This window comes from Arvicanthis niloticus, chromosome Y, assembly GCF_011762505.2.
Source record: "Arvicanthis niloticus isolate mArvNil1 chromosome Y, mArvNil1.pat.X, whole genome shotgun sequence".
Taxonomy (NCBI): Eukaryota; Metazoa; Chordata; class Mammalia; order Rodentia; family Muridae; genus Arvicanthis; species Arvicanthis niloticus.
In genome coordinates, this window is record NC_133431.1 from 5,165,232 (window position 1) to 5,178,468 (window position 13,237).

General features: G+C 36.3%; 1 long non-coding RNA gene across 1 annotated transcript in view; it reads left to right on the forward strand.

Annotated features, from left to right (window-relative positions):
* Positions 1 to 13,237, forward strand: part of LOC143437378 (uncharacterized) — a 379,856-nt gene that overhangs the window by 8,369 nt on the left and 358,250 nt on the right. The window lies entirely within an intron of this gene.

A 13,237-nucleotide genomic window follows, 5' to 3' on the forward strand; every position in this document is an offset into this window, starting at 1 on the left:
ATCAGACTGTCTTTGAATTCTCAAGTCTCTTACCTTAGTTTCCTGAGGGCTAGGGTTATATATGGGTACAGCCTTTTCAGGCTTTTTATGGAGACATTTATAAAAGAATAAAATCTGCTTCCAGCTTCATTTTCATCATGTCTACTGTCTAAGTTTGAGAATTATGGAATCTTGATACATAACATTATCTCCACTTGGTAGATAACATTTTCTCAGGCTGAGTTAGATGCATCTGCCACAAGACAGCTCTTCTGGAAATGTACTGTACACCCGTTTCTTCTAATGGAAAAGTACAGCAAATTTTTTTTGTCAACACAGGTCTAGCATATTGACTGGATCTTAAAGTTACTCCATAGTAACCTTAACCTTACAGTTTCCATTTATTATACCTTTCTGAAGCATCAAAGTTAGCTAAAGAATAATCATTATATAATGTAGAAATCTTATTCAAAATGAAATGCCATCTTATGTGCTTTAAGACTTAATTAAATGGGCTCTAATGTATATAGTTACAGTAGGTTGAATGTTTAATTTTTATGGAAGTATTTAAATATTTGTTTTGGTTTTGCTATTTCCTAAAACTTCTTATCAACTAGTCAACCTAGGTGGTCTTAAATTGATTACTAATCATTATTTTATTTGAATTAAATAAAATTAAAAACTGATAAGAGCTGTGTATCTCATATATGTTATATATTCATAGTATCTCTTTCAAGCAAAGCACAACAATCAGTATGTGTTGATGTTTACTATAGCTTCGTGTGTGTCCTTAACATTTAAGATTACAGAATTATAACTAAAAATAAACCGTTATGACATTATTCTTTCTTTAACCAGTTCTAGTCATGTAAAATTTGATGTTGAGTCTATGTTTAGATTATCTCAGAAAACTCATGGCTGTTCTTTGTTTGTTCTGTTAAGTATCTTATTGGAGATTCTCATTTTCATACGTTACTTGCAGTAAAAAAAAAATAGCCTTCCATTATGGTCAGTTGCCAGGTCACACTGCAGAGATTACTCCCACTAGATATATAGAATAGTAGTGATATCTCTTGAAATTTTATGTGCCATTTGGTAAGTATTGTATGTTATTATACTTGCATAGCAAATAATACTTCAAGTCCTTTCAAAATATATATATATATATATGTGTGTGTGTGTGTGTGTATATATATACGTATATATATACACACATATATATATTGCAATTTATGATCAATCTTAATAAACTTGTATCATTTGAAAGATGTTTGAATACATTAATTTAGAGATAACTAAAATGATTAATGATAGGGTATTGGAAAGTAAACTACCACCTTGTTAAAGTTGTAACTCTTTTATTTGAAGCACTTTTGTATTTCCAGAGCATTGAACCCTAAGTGTTCCGATCATCTAATCCTGGAAAATCCCTTTCTATGCAATGACACTATCTCCATTTTCCAACAAGGCATTCATGTGAACACTACTGAAACTGAGTTGCCCAAGGTCACTCACTGGGTCTTTGGTAAAACCAGAAATAGAACCCAAGTCTCCTTACTTGCAACTCAGTTCTCTATCCTCAATACAGTTTTCTGTCTTCTATACCCCGGTGTCTCTCTTGGGAAAAGAAATTAATCTTCTAGCTATTATTAGTCACCAAATTGGTGGTAGCAGCAGAGTGGAGAAAAGTGACTGCCTTTACACTGTGGCATTAGTATAAAAATATCTGGTAATAGAAAATTTGACAAATGTCATGTTAAAGGGAGTGGAAAATTATTTTAAGATCTAGATCTCATTTGTCTAGTTCTCAAAAAAATCAAATTCCTTAGTAGAATGGAAATAATTTTATATCCTGTTTTTAAATTGTATTTCCTAGAGGGTAATTGATAACTATTATAATAAGAATTATGCACGTACTGGTTATGACCTCACCATACATATATTTTTACCTTAGCAGGAGTTCTCAATTGCCTTATTAAAATACATATGTTCTGTTATCGGTATTTAAGTAGTATTAACTAATAAAGCAAACAAACATCAATTGGGAACTTTTTCTGATTAAAAAAAACATGAAAATAATACAATTTTTTCCTATGAGCAGTATTTTCTAAGCTAATATTTCATATCAGGTCTCTTGAAGTTCATCACAGTTGCAGGGCAGTGGTGGCACATGCCTTTAATCCCAGCACTAGGGAAGCAGAGGCAGGTGGATTTCTGCATTTGAGGCTATCCTGGTCTACAGAGTGAGTTCCAGGACAGCCAGGGCTACACAGAGAAACCCTGTCTCAAAAAAAAAAAAAAAAAAAAAAAAAGAAGTTCATCACAGTCATACAGGCAGAATACTAAATGTAAGATAAGTATGTTAGCCGGGCGGTGGTGGCGCACGCCTTCAATCCCAGCACTTGGGAGGCAGAGGCAGGCGGATTTCTGAGTTCGAGGCCAGCCTGGTCTACAGAGTGAGTTCCAGGACAGCCAGGGCTACACAGAGAAACCCTGTCTCGAAAAACCAAAAAAAAAAAAAAAAAAAAGATAATTATGTTAGCATTCATAAAGTATATTGTCATAAATAGTGTTATTATTTTGGACATTAGTATAAAACATTTGAGAAAAATTTACAAACTTAAATGGTGAGCATTTCTGGGTCTCTGAGAACTTGATGTTTATTACAAAACTTTGTTTTTAATTTTGGATCAAACACCAAAAATTGCTTTAGTGTGTTTCTGTTAAAGTTTACTAAAAGCCCTTAATTAAAAAGATTGCACAATCTTAGTTGTTTTAATTGTATGAATTTTTTAAACATAGAATCCATGGAGGTGTTGACAAATACAGGGAAGTGTAGTTTTCTTGGTTCTTGCCTCCTAAACATAAATGCCACTTAGTTCTAATAAGGTGATGTTGATTCCAAGTAGGATAAGTATTCATATCTATGCCTACAAATATTAAATACTTGTTCTTGGATCTAGGACAAACATGAATGATGGAAATTGCTTGTGAATTGATAGAAATGACTGGAAATTTGGTCTTATGATAACTCAATATCTAAAGATGGCTGCTAAAAAATTATACTTTATACAGTAAATTTACTATAAAAGTTGTTGGTAATTAACCACATTGTATTCATTTCCTACTTATTTTCTTAAAGATTTCTATCAAATTTATGTTCTTGGTGGGGTTTTTTTGTTTGTTTGTTTGTTTGTTTTTTGTTTTTTCGAGACAGGGTTTCTCTGTGTAGCCCTGGCTGTCCTGGAACTCACTCTCTAGACCAGGCTGGCCTCGAACTCATAAATCCACCTGCCTCTGCCTCCCAAGTGCTGGGATTAAAGCCATGCACCACCACCGCCCCGCCTGTTCTTGGTGATTTTATTTTTCTTAACTGTTGAAATTTTTGGTGTGACTATTGATGCAACATTGAATTTTTTATTTAATCTTATAATTTTATTGAACAGGAGTATCCATGAGTGAACCTAACTTGCTTAAAATTACTCCACAAAGAAGAACCAGAAGAAAATTAATGCCTTCTCTCTTGAAAGTAAAGCATACTCAGTGGTCTACACTGTTGGAAAGTACACAGCTCAATGATTCTTTCAGCAAAGAAATTCACCCTATTGTTTATATCCCAGAGGACTGCAAAAACTCTCAAGACCTGTCTCCATCCTTAACAGGAGCTTCATCACAGTCTGCAAATGTACTGAATGATAATTCCCTGAGAGCACTGTGTAGAGTCTCCTCTCAGCAGAATGGAGTGTAAAAAAGGTCTGCACTCTACATCTACTGTGCGTGATGACATCGGAAGCTTGAAGAATAAATTCCTGAACAAGAAGCACTAGCAAGCAGCAAAAGCAGTTTACACAGGTACTAAAGCAGAGTGCTTTATAGTCATTGCTTTTTCTTTCACAAAAGGCTTTCAAAATGTTAACTTTCTCTTCATTGTTTATACTGGAGGTTTATTTCATAAATCAAGTGTACTCTATTTGATATGAAAGTTGCTTCATTTTAGTTGAGTATACACTAACCACTTTTTTAGATGACAAAGTTTATATTCTAACTTGATTGACCTTCCTTAAGCTAGAAGAGACCTTAAGAAGTATTTCATTTGTTCTCCATATTCTGATGCTGTGTTTCCTAAGCCATCAATGAAAAAGACTACCTTGCTTTCTTATCAGTGAGGAATATCCACGGTTCAGCATAGTCAGACTTTTAATCTATGATTGGATGAATGTCGTTTAAGCAAGCATTCAACTACATAATAACATCTGATCTAAATATGGGAAGAGAAAGTCCTCTTCACTTCTTTACTATAAAGAGTGCAGAAATCTATTGGCAGCATTTCTAACTGGTGTTTTTAAAGGAGAAATACTGCCGAGGGAACATTGTCTTGTATAGAGGAATATTTTACTATATATATTAATATCAGTGGTTTTCTTATTCTAGAAATGTAAAAGATGTTTCTCTTTGGAGTGTAAAGCAATTTTGTTCTCTTTAATTCTTCATTCTTAATATTTAGGATTGAGTCTTCTTCATATTCAACTAAGGATGCTAGGCCTGCGTCAACAAGAGTACCATCCTACATGGCAATGACTACTTCTATCAAGAGGAAATGGAGATCAGTAAGGTATGATTAAGCATGGACTGTTTCAATCTCTATGTAAGATCATCTTTATACTTTCATTTTCCATGACTCTATTATTGTTGGACTCAATTCTTATTTAATTATCTTTACTAAGTGCTCAGTGAAGCCCTGGATTTGTATTACTGAAAGGAAACCTAAATGAAGCCCAAGAATTCCACTTGAAATTTACATAGAATATCACAAATATTTTTAGGTTATTAAAAATAAATTGAAAAGTCTAGGTTCCAAAGTGTCACTTAGTTCTTACTTTTATTCTAGTATTTGTCCTGAGTTTCTTTGCTCCTAGAATTCAGTTGTTGAAATGATTTTTTGATATATACCCAATATAGGAAAGTGTGCAATTTCTCCATGACACAGTATCTTAATCTAATCAGACCAAGCCACCAAGCAAGAACAATTAAAACTGCCCTTTAGCTGTAGTGACTAAATTAAATACAACTAATAGTTTGTTGAAGGCATTGGCAAACAACCATGGTAGCCAAGGATTTGAAAATGTAACATCCAAAAAAGCGACATGCTACAGGAAGTCAACTTTAATTTACCACACTCCCTTTATTTTAGGACTTGCCAGTTCATAGCATAAGACTGAACAAAAGGGACTTAAGTGATTGCTAGGTATCCCTGAGCTTGGGACCCAAGTCATTCTGTGCAGTCTTTGCTTTTAAGGTTTGCTATCTTCTAAGGTCTGTTGAGATTCAAACTGAAAGTAGCTGCTAAAAGACCACTGTGTTAAGCAGAACTTGACATTCTGGGGAACAAAGGTTTAAGATCAAAAGATATGGAAGAATGAGACCTTTTAACCACCCAAGGATTTTATTAGAAAGTCTCCAAGGTGCTATACCTTAGGAGTAGGACAAACTAGAAAGAAACCAGTTTTTGAAAGCCTGAAACAGATCTTAGACCAATTCAATTTTTGTTAAATTCAGGTGTTGTATATTCATTCAACATGCTTCTAAACTAAAACTTCCAATTTCTAGACTACGCTATCTGGCACCTAGGCAAATATTTATAGCATCTTGTTCTATACACTGATTAATACTAACTTTTCTGAGTTTTTACATGCTCTCATGTTTTTACTCAGATGTTACAAATGTTTATACAAAAAATGTTCCCAAAATGTAAACACAGTCATTATTAAATACATGTTTTCTTAGAAATGTCATTACATAAATTGTGTATTTGTGGTTATAAATATGTTAATGGCTAGCACATGAGAAACCAATCCTGTGGATTAATATTAAAGAATATAATGTAGAAAGTAACCTGGCTGCAGACTATTAGTTACTATTCTGTTATATTCTCTCTGGTATTAATAATTATATCCAGCTGCTAAGTAAGGTTAAAAACGATTAATGACAGATGTGTACACAATTACTTTTTCATAACCTTATTTCCCTCAATTAGAGAGCTTGAGAATAATAAGCTCTGGTAATTTCCACTTCATAGGTTTCATGTACATATGTAGGGTATATGTGTTCTAACATAGCTTGAAAATATTAAAATATCTCATGTATACTTCATCTAGTATTCATATATTGTTTCACTTTATTTAAAAAAAAAACAAAAATGAAAATCAGAGCCTAAAACTCTTGACCTTGCAAAATCTGCCAAACTGAGTTTTAACTGATTAAATTTGGAATGAAATTTAATCTTAACAATATTTTAGATTTTTTCAATCTTTAGCATCAGTGTGTTTTACTCCTTTGATGTCTCCACAGCGTGAATAACAAGGACACTGATGTTCATTGTGGCAAAGCACCTGGGGAATAGTCTACAGAACTGCTACCTGGGTGCAGTCACTTTATCTAAATTATATTAGCATCATTAAAGTCATAGCTAGATTTATTTTTAAGTATTTTTAGTACCTCCGATTATTACACAAGATTGCACAATTGTTATTTCTGCATTTAATTTTATTATAAAATCCAATGCATAAATGAAGATAATTTAGAATGCCTTAACTAAATTGTAAAGTTTTCCTCACAAGTTCTACATAAAATGCTTCATTAAAACCTGATGAAAGTTGTGGATTTGCTGAGTGCATTCAACTGTGTAATTCAAGTCTTAAACTCGTGTAAGAAAACAGACAGAGAGTGAGTATGTGTAAGCTGTTCATCTGATGTTTAATTACATAATTATCTGTCATAGTATCTTGGTTTTATGTTTTCATAGACATCTCCAATTATCCTTTGTGGTAGGATATGTAGGAGTTTTATACATAATATAAAAGGAAACTTAAGCTTCATTATAAAGCAGGTATTCAAGAGTGCACAAGTGCTAAAGTAGAGACAGAAGTCAGAACTAGATGATCCAACTTGTTGCTCTGTATACCATTTTTGTTGTATAGATTGTCTCATACTGCAAAAAAGTAGTAACTGAAATTAAGGTTAAATATATTGTAATATCACTATATATTATATATTATCTATATTATATTGTATATAATTATATATTATATATAATTATATATATTGTAATATATACATATATATAATATGTATATATTTAATTTTTTGTTTGTTTTTGAGACAATATCTTAATATATACTACAAGCTACTTTTCAACTCCTGCCTCTGCTGTGCACTGCTGAGTTTACTGGCACGTGCCACCATGCTTACCAACTATACTTTATAAGTAAACTATATCCACTTGACATTTTTTCTCTCAGCCCTTGTGTTTTTGAAATTTGGCTTCTGAGTGTGTTACGTAATTACTCTGTAGTCTCCACCATGTTCCTAGCAGTAAGCATATTATGACTCCCAGTGATAAGCTGAAAAAGATATTAATGAAGGACCAGATATACCCTCAATCACATGTAGAATAGACATGTGTCCATGCCAGCAAAAGGCTTTCTGTTTGACTACGTATGTATTGTATCAACCAGTTCTAGACCACAAGGCCCAGCCAGACCTGTCTCCAGCACTATACTTCCTATGGCTTCCTTCAAAAACTACTGATTTTTGAAGCATTCATCTTGTGCTAGGTCCTAAAATGAATATGAAGATTAATGAGAAGTGTTCTTCTCTGAAGGAACTTAGAGCTCTTTGAATTTAGGGTAGTCTCATTAGATAGCATATAGGCCTCTGGATAACATGAAACCTTTTTCTTTATTTTTTTCCTCAATAATTTTGCTAATTCCTATGATGATGAGCGATGCTTGTTTACTTTTTCAAAGGATACATCTATTGTGTAGGTTTTAAAATCAGACAATAGGTTAAAATATAATTATTAAAGATCATGAAGTATTTGGGGGTACCAAGATAAATTTCATTAAAAATAGAATTATCAATGTGGGGTGAGTAAATATGTGATTTTATAGACAACCATAAACTATTAGTGTTCCTTTTATGAACTTGAGTGCCATTGTATTTGGTGCACAGATGTTTACATCCTGAGTGTAGAGTGTCCTTCCATATCTCTTCTGAGTAGTTTTAATTTTGTCTGTTTTATCAGATAGTAAAATTACTCACCTGCTTCCTGCTTGTGTCTATTTTTTTTTTTTTTTTTTTTTTTGGTTTTTCGAGACAGGGTTTCTTTGTGTAGTCCTGGCTGTCCTGGAACTAACTCTGTAGACCAGGCTGGCCTCGAACTCAGAAATCCGCCTGCCTCTGCCTCCCAAGTGCTGGGATTATTTTCTTTTAATAACGATTTCATCCTTTAGGTGATGTCTATGATGGTAAGGGATATTTCTCAGATGCCTTTCTGTCTTATTATTGGGAAATTGAGATCATTGATATTGAGAGTTATCAATTAGCTGGGCTTAATGATTCCTGTTATTTTGTTCTTTTCTTTTTTTTTCTGCTCTGGAACAATTTAGTGTCTTCTTGGGTGTGGTTAGTCACGGTAGATTGAAATTTTCCTTCTAGTGCCTTCTTTGGAGCACAAATGTTTAAATTTGTTTTTAACGTGACATGCTTTTTTTCATCTTATTGTGATTGATAGTTTTGCTGGGTACCATAGTCTTAACTGGAGTCTGTGGTCTCTCACTTTGTTAAACATTGGGCCTTTTGCTTTCAAAGTTTCCATGGAGAACTCAGGTGTTAATCTAATAGACTTCCCTTTTTATGCCTTTCCTTCTTTATGTATGTTCTGAACATTTAGCATTTCGGTGGATATGTGTCATGAAATTTTTTCTAGTCCTCTCTGGTGGGTTGTTTCCATGCTTATTGAACCTTTTTTTAGCCATCTCATCTTTTAAATTGGAGAAGTTTCCTATGATTTTTAAAAATAATATACATAAATATTTTTTGTGTGCCTTTGGTCTGGGATTCTTCTCATTCTATTCCTATTACTCATAGTTTTTTTTTTTTTTTTTTTTTTTTTTTTTTTTTTTTTTTTTTTTTTTTTTTTAATGGTGCAGCGATTTCCAGGGTGTTTTGTGCTTTGTTTATTTTAGATTTAACATTTTCTTTTTTTGCTTGCTGTTCTGTTCTCTGGTTCTGTTGGCTACCTTGTGTCCTATGAAAGTATGGTAGCTGTGGGGTCCTTGGTAAAGAGTACTTCCATATTCCTGCCCTGTGTGGCTATTGGGAGTTTCTGTTAAAAGGTCTCTCTGTGGTTCTAGGCTAATTCACAAAAAAGGAATGGATGGGAAGGAGAGGCTGAGAAAAACAGAGGGGAAAGGCTAAAGAAGCCCTGGTCTGAAACAAGGCTTGGAAAATTCAGAGAATCTGTTGTAGTTTAAATTGGGTTAATTAGCCATGAATTCTAAGAATAAAATTGTGTCAATAAATTGTTATAGGTGGAATGAACAAAGAGTTTTGAATGACAGTTCTTTATATTTATTCATCTTTATTTCTTCTCTAGGCTCTAAAAAAACACCAATAAAACAAATTCAAACATGCTTAGAAAATTTAGAAGAAACACTTCAAAAAATGTACAATCAGAATAATCAGTGTCCTTTGTGTGGTATTTGTTCCTTCAGAAATGTATTTCAAGACTGAGAAAGAGGTCCATCTAAAACCATTTGCTCAAATACTTGCAGCAAGCAAAATTAAACTTTTTTTATAAAAATACTGTAAATACAAAATACTAGCCTCCAAAGATGTTTGCATCCTAACTGCTAGAACCTATGAGTGTGTCACTCAGGATGTCTGATGAAGAGCTTGAGGTTGGAAGAATTATCGTTGATCAAGTGGGAGGACCCAACATCATTATAAGCATCCTCTTGAGAAGGAAGCAAGAGAATCACATCACAGTGCAGATACAAGACTTGGAATCACAATGGAGGCTGGGCTGGGCACAATCAAGGCAGTGTGTGTTACCAGCCCCTTTTATAGTGAGTCAGGCACACATGGCAATTGCCAGGTAATTGCCAGGGATGGAACCTACACAAAATGCTAACAATGTGACCCCTAGAGGCTGGTAAGGCAGCCAAAGGCATCTTCCCTACTGCATTCTGAAGAACTGCAGAAACACCTGAACTTATCCCCATGAGACCAGTTTTGAACTTCTGGCCTCTAGAACTGTAAGATAATAATTGTTACATTGTTTTGAGCTTCTAAGTTTACAGTAATGGATGGCAGAACCAAAGGGACCCTGAGGTGCCTAGTAAAAATGAAACCTTCTCAGAGTTCCTCTACCAAGAAATGGCTTTTAAAGACTAACTGTAAGGAATGTGGAGGGGCCTGGGATGTAGCACAATGGGTAAAATATTTGCCTGCCACGCATGAGGTCCTGGGTTCCATGCTGAGGGCATGCCTAGTGCATAAAGTAGATATAGGCACATGCCTGTAATCCTAGCATTTAAGAGGTAGGGAAAGAAGGATCAAGAGTTCAAGATGGGGGCTAGAGAGATGGCTCAGAGGTTAAGAGCACCGAGTGCTTTTCCAGAGCTCCTGAGTTCGATTCCCAGCAACCACATGGTGGCTCACAACCATCTGTAATGGGATTGAATGCCTTCTTCTGGTGTGTCTAAAGAGAGTAACAGTGTATTCATATAAAATAAATAAACCTTTAAAGAGAGAGATAGAGTTCAAGATGGGGCTGGAGAGATGGCTCAGCAGTTAAGAGCACTGACTGTTCTTGCACAGGACAGGAGCTCAGTTCCCAGCACCCTCATGGTGGCTCACAACCATCCGTAACTCCAGTTTCAATGGATCTAATGCCCTCTTCTGATTCTGTGGACACTAGGCATGCATGGGGTGCACCTAAATAAAAACACTTAAATAAAACATACACCTGGGCCCATAGAAAGAAAACAAAACAAAAAAAGAATTTAAAAGAATTCAAAATATACTCAACCACATAGTAAGCTTGAACCCAGCCTAGCTACATGAAACCCTGTCTCATTAAAAAGAAATTAGTACATTTCCAAGGGGCAGGGCATTGTGGTACAAACTCAGCACTCTGGAGACAGAGGTAGGCTCTCTATTCCTGGGGTACACAGGGTATAAGGAGAGAATTAGTCCCAAATATTGTTCTCTGACTTCCACATGGCTACTGTAGTATATGTCCCCAACACTCACACACAATAAATACATCATAAAGTTCATTACAAAGTGACAGAAAAACTTACAAGAGTAAAAAAGTACTTCATCTGACTATTAATGTAAAAACTCATAGAATTCTGCCTGCGTCTGCTTCCTGGGCCTGGGCTCAAAAGGATGCATGACCACTCTTGTCCTGGTGAAGGAAGATGTCTTACCTCAGCCACAGAAATGGTAGTGTGTTCCCACCACTCAGCAACAAGTCTGAAATGCTTTGTTCTTTAGGATATGTGAAAATAAAGCCAAGGGCCTCAGGCTTGCAAGCAGCACCCAGGCTGCCTCAGTTAGCTGGGCAGGCTTACTCCTGAGGCAGAGTCATTTGTACCCTGGACAGGTCACAGAAAGTCAGCAAATGGGGATTAAGGAGCAGCTTAGACCAGTTAGATCACATGAGGTCCCAAATCTCTCATTTATCAGGATAAATCCAAATTTGACTCTTATTGCTAAAATAAAAAATAAAAAGTGAGGTACATGTTTCTTACAAGCCAACCTGGGGGCACTATCATGCTGTCTATTATCAGCAATGAGCCAATTTGACCCCTTTCCAAACAAGATAGGCAGGGCCTGAAGGGTCTGTCGGAGTCAGGCTAATCCTCCAATCATCTTCCTGCCCTACCACAGTAATAGAAAAGTGTTGGTAATAAAGAGGTTAACAATTTTCTTGTCTGTCGCATTAAACATACTTTTACATGACCTAGAGGGTCTTACCCAACAGCCCCCATGATATGACTCAGCATCACATGTCACCAGGTGTCACTTCCAGAGAGGCTACCAGCTATCAGTGGTGCAACCAAGTCACTGTGTCCCTGCTCCAATCAAAACACAGGCTTCACTTCAGGAGTTCTTATTACAGTGCGGGACACAGAACTAACACAAAACTCGGCAGCCACAAAATGGAAAATGGTATTGTACACTGCACATGCCAAGGCATGCCTGGCCAGTTAGTTAGCTCAGCTTCCTGAATGTCAACCTGAAGTGTCTTCTTCATTTCATCTTATTATCCAGATGGTTTAAATATAATGCATACATAGAGCTAAAGAAAATTAAATAGCAAAAAAAGACATAGAGAAAGCCTTGCCATTCTTATCCCCATTTACTCTGCTCCTCCTTTCCTGGCAGGTGACTTTCCTCAGAATTATTGTATTCTTTCAGAGAAAACAAAACAAAAGCCCAAGCAAACAAAAAACCCACATGTGGGAAGTGGCTCCACTGAGGACGCCCCAGCAGACTGAGAAAGCTCCCTGTCCTGTTTTCCCTGTGCCTTGTTCAGCCTCCATCACTAAGCCCCAAACTTTAACCACTGAGACTTTTACTGGGGGTGGGGTGGGGGTGGAGGGCCCTGGATGGGGCTGGGTTTGTTACAGTGTTTTGCTGAAGTCTGCTTAGATGGCCAATTGAGAGCTTCATAGGAGTAAGTAATCAGAGAATTTGCCAGCTGGTTACAATTGGCCATGGTGGCCGTCGCTAAGCATTGTGGGTCAGGGCTTTTCCCATGGGCTGGTTGGAAAGCACTTAGTATCTATTGCTCTGTAGACCAGGCTGGCCTCGAACTCAGAAATCCACTTGCCTCTGCCTCCCGAGTGCTGGGATTAAAGGCATGCACCATCAATTATTCATCATTATTGGTTATCAATTAGTATTGATTGCCATTTATTGATTATTGATCAGCATTGATTATTGATCATTATTCCATCACTGTCATCCACCTGCCTCTGCCTCCCAAGTGCTGGGATTAAAGGCGTGGACCACCACTGCCCGGCCAGTTTTATTATTTCTACTCTGCTGGGCCATGGTTTTGGAAGACAGGGCCTGTCTTTGCTTTCCATTGGCAAAGTGTCTGTACTCATAGTCTGTGAAGTGTGCAAGGAAAAGGGAGATCTGGACAGAGGTGATGAAGGTGGTGTTTGGGGCAAGCAGTGTCTGTTATGTTTCCCAGGATAGATGGGCCACGTATGGCCCCTGAGGTTGCAGTGGATGTGGAAATTCCATGATTGTCCTAGCTTGGTGATCCTGATGAAGAAGAATTGCTTCCTCTCACCCCAGCTTCTCTCCTTTCCTTTGTTCATCTCTGTGTGTGCAGGATGTGTGTGAAGTGCGGCTCCATGTGGGCCAGCTTTGGACACAGAAGCATAGCCTGGGA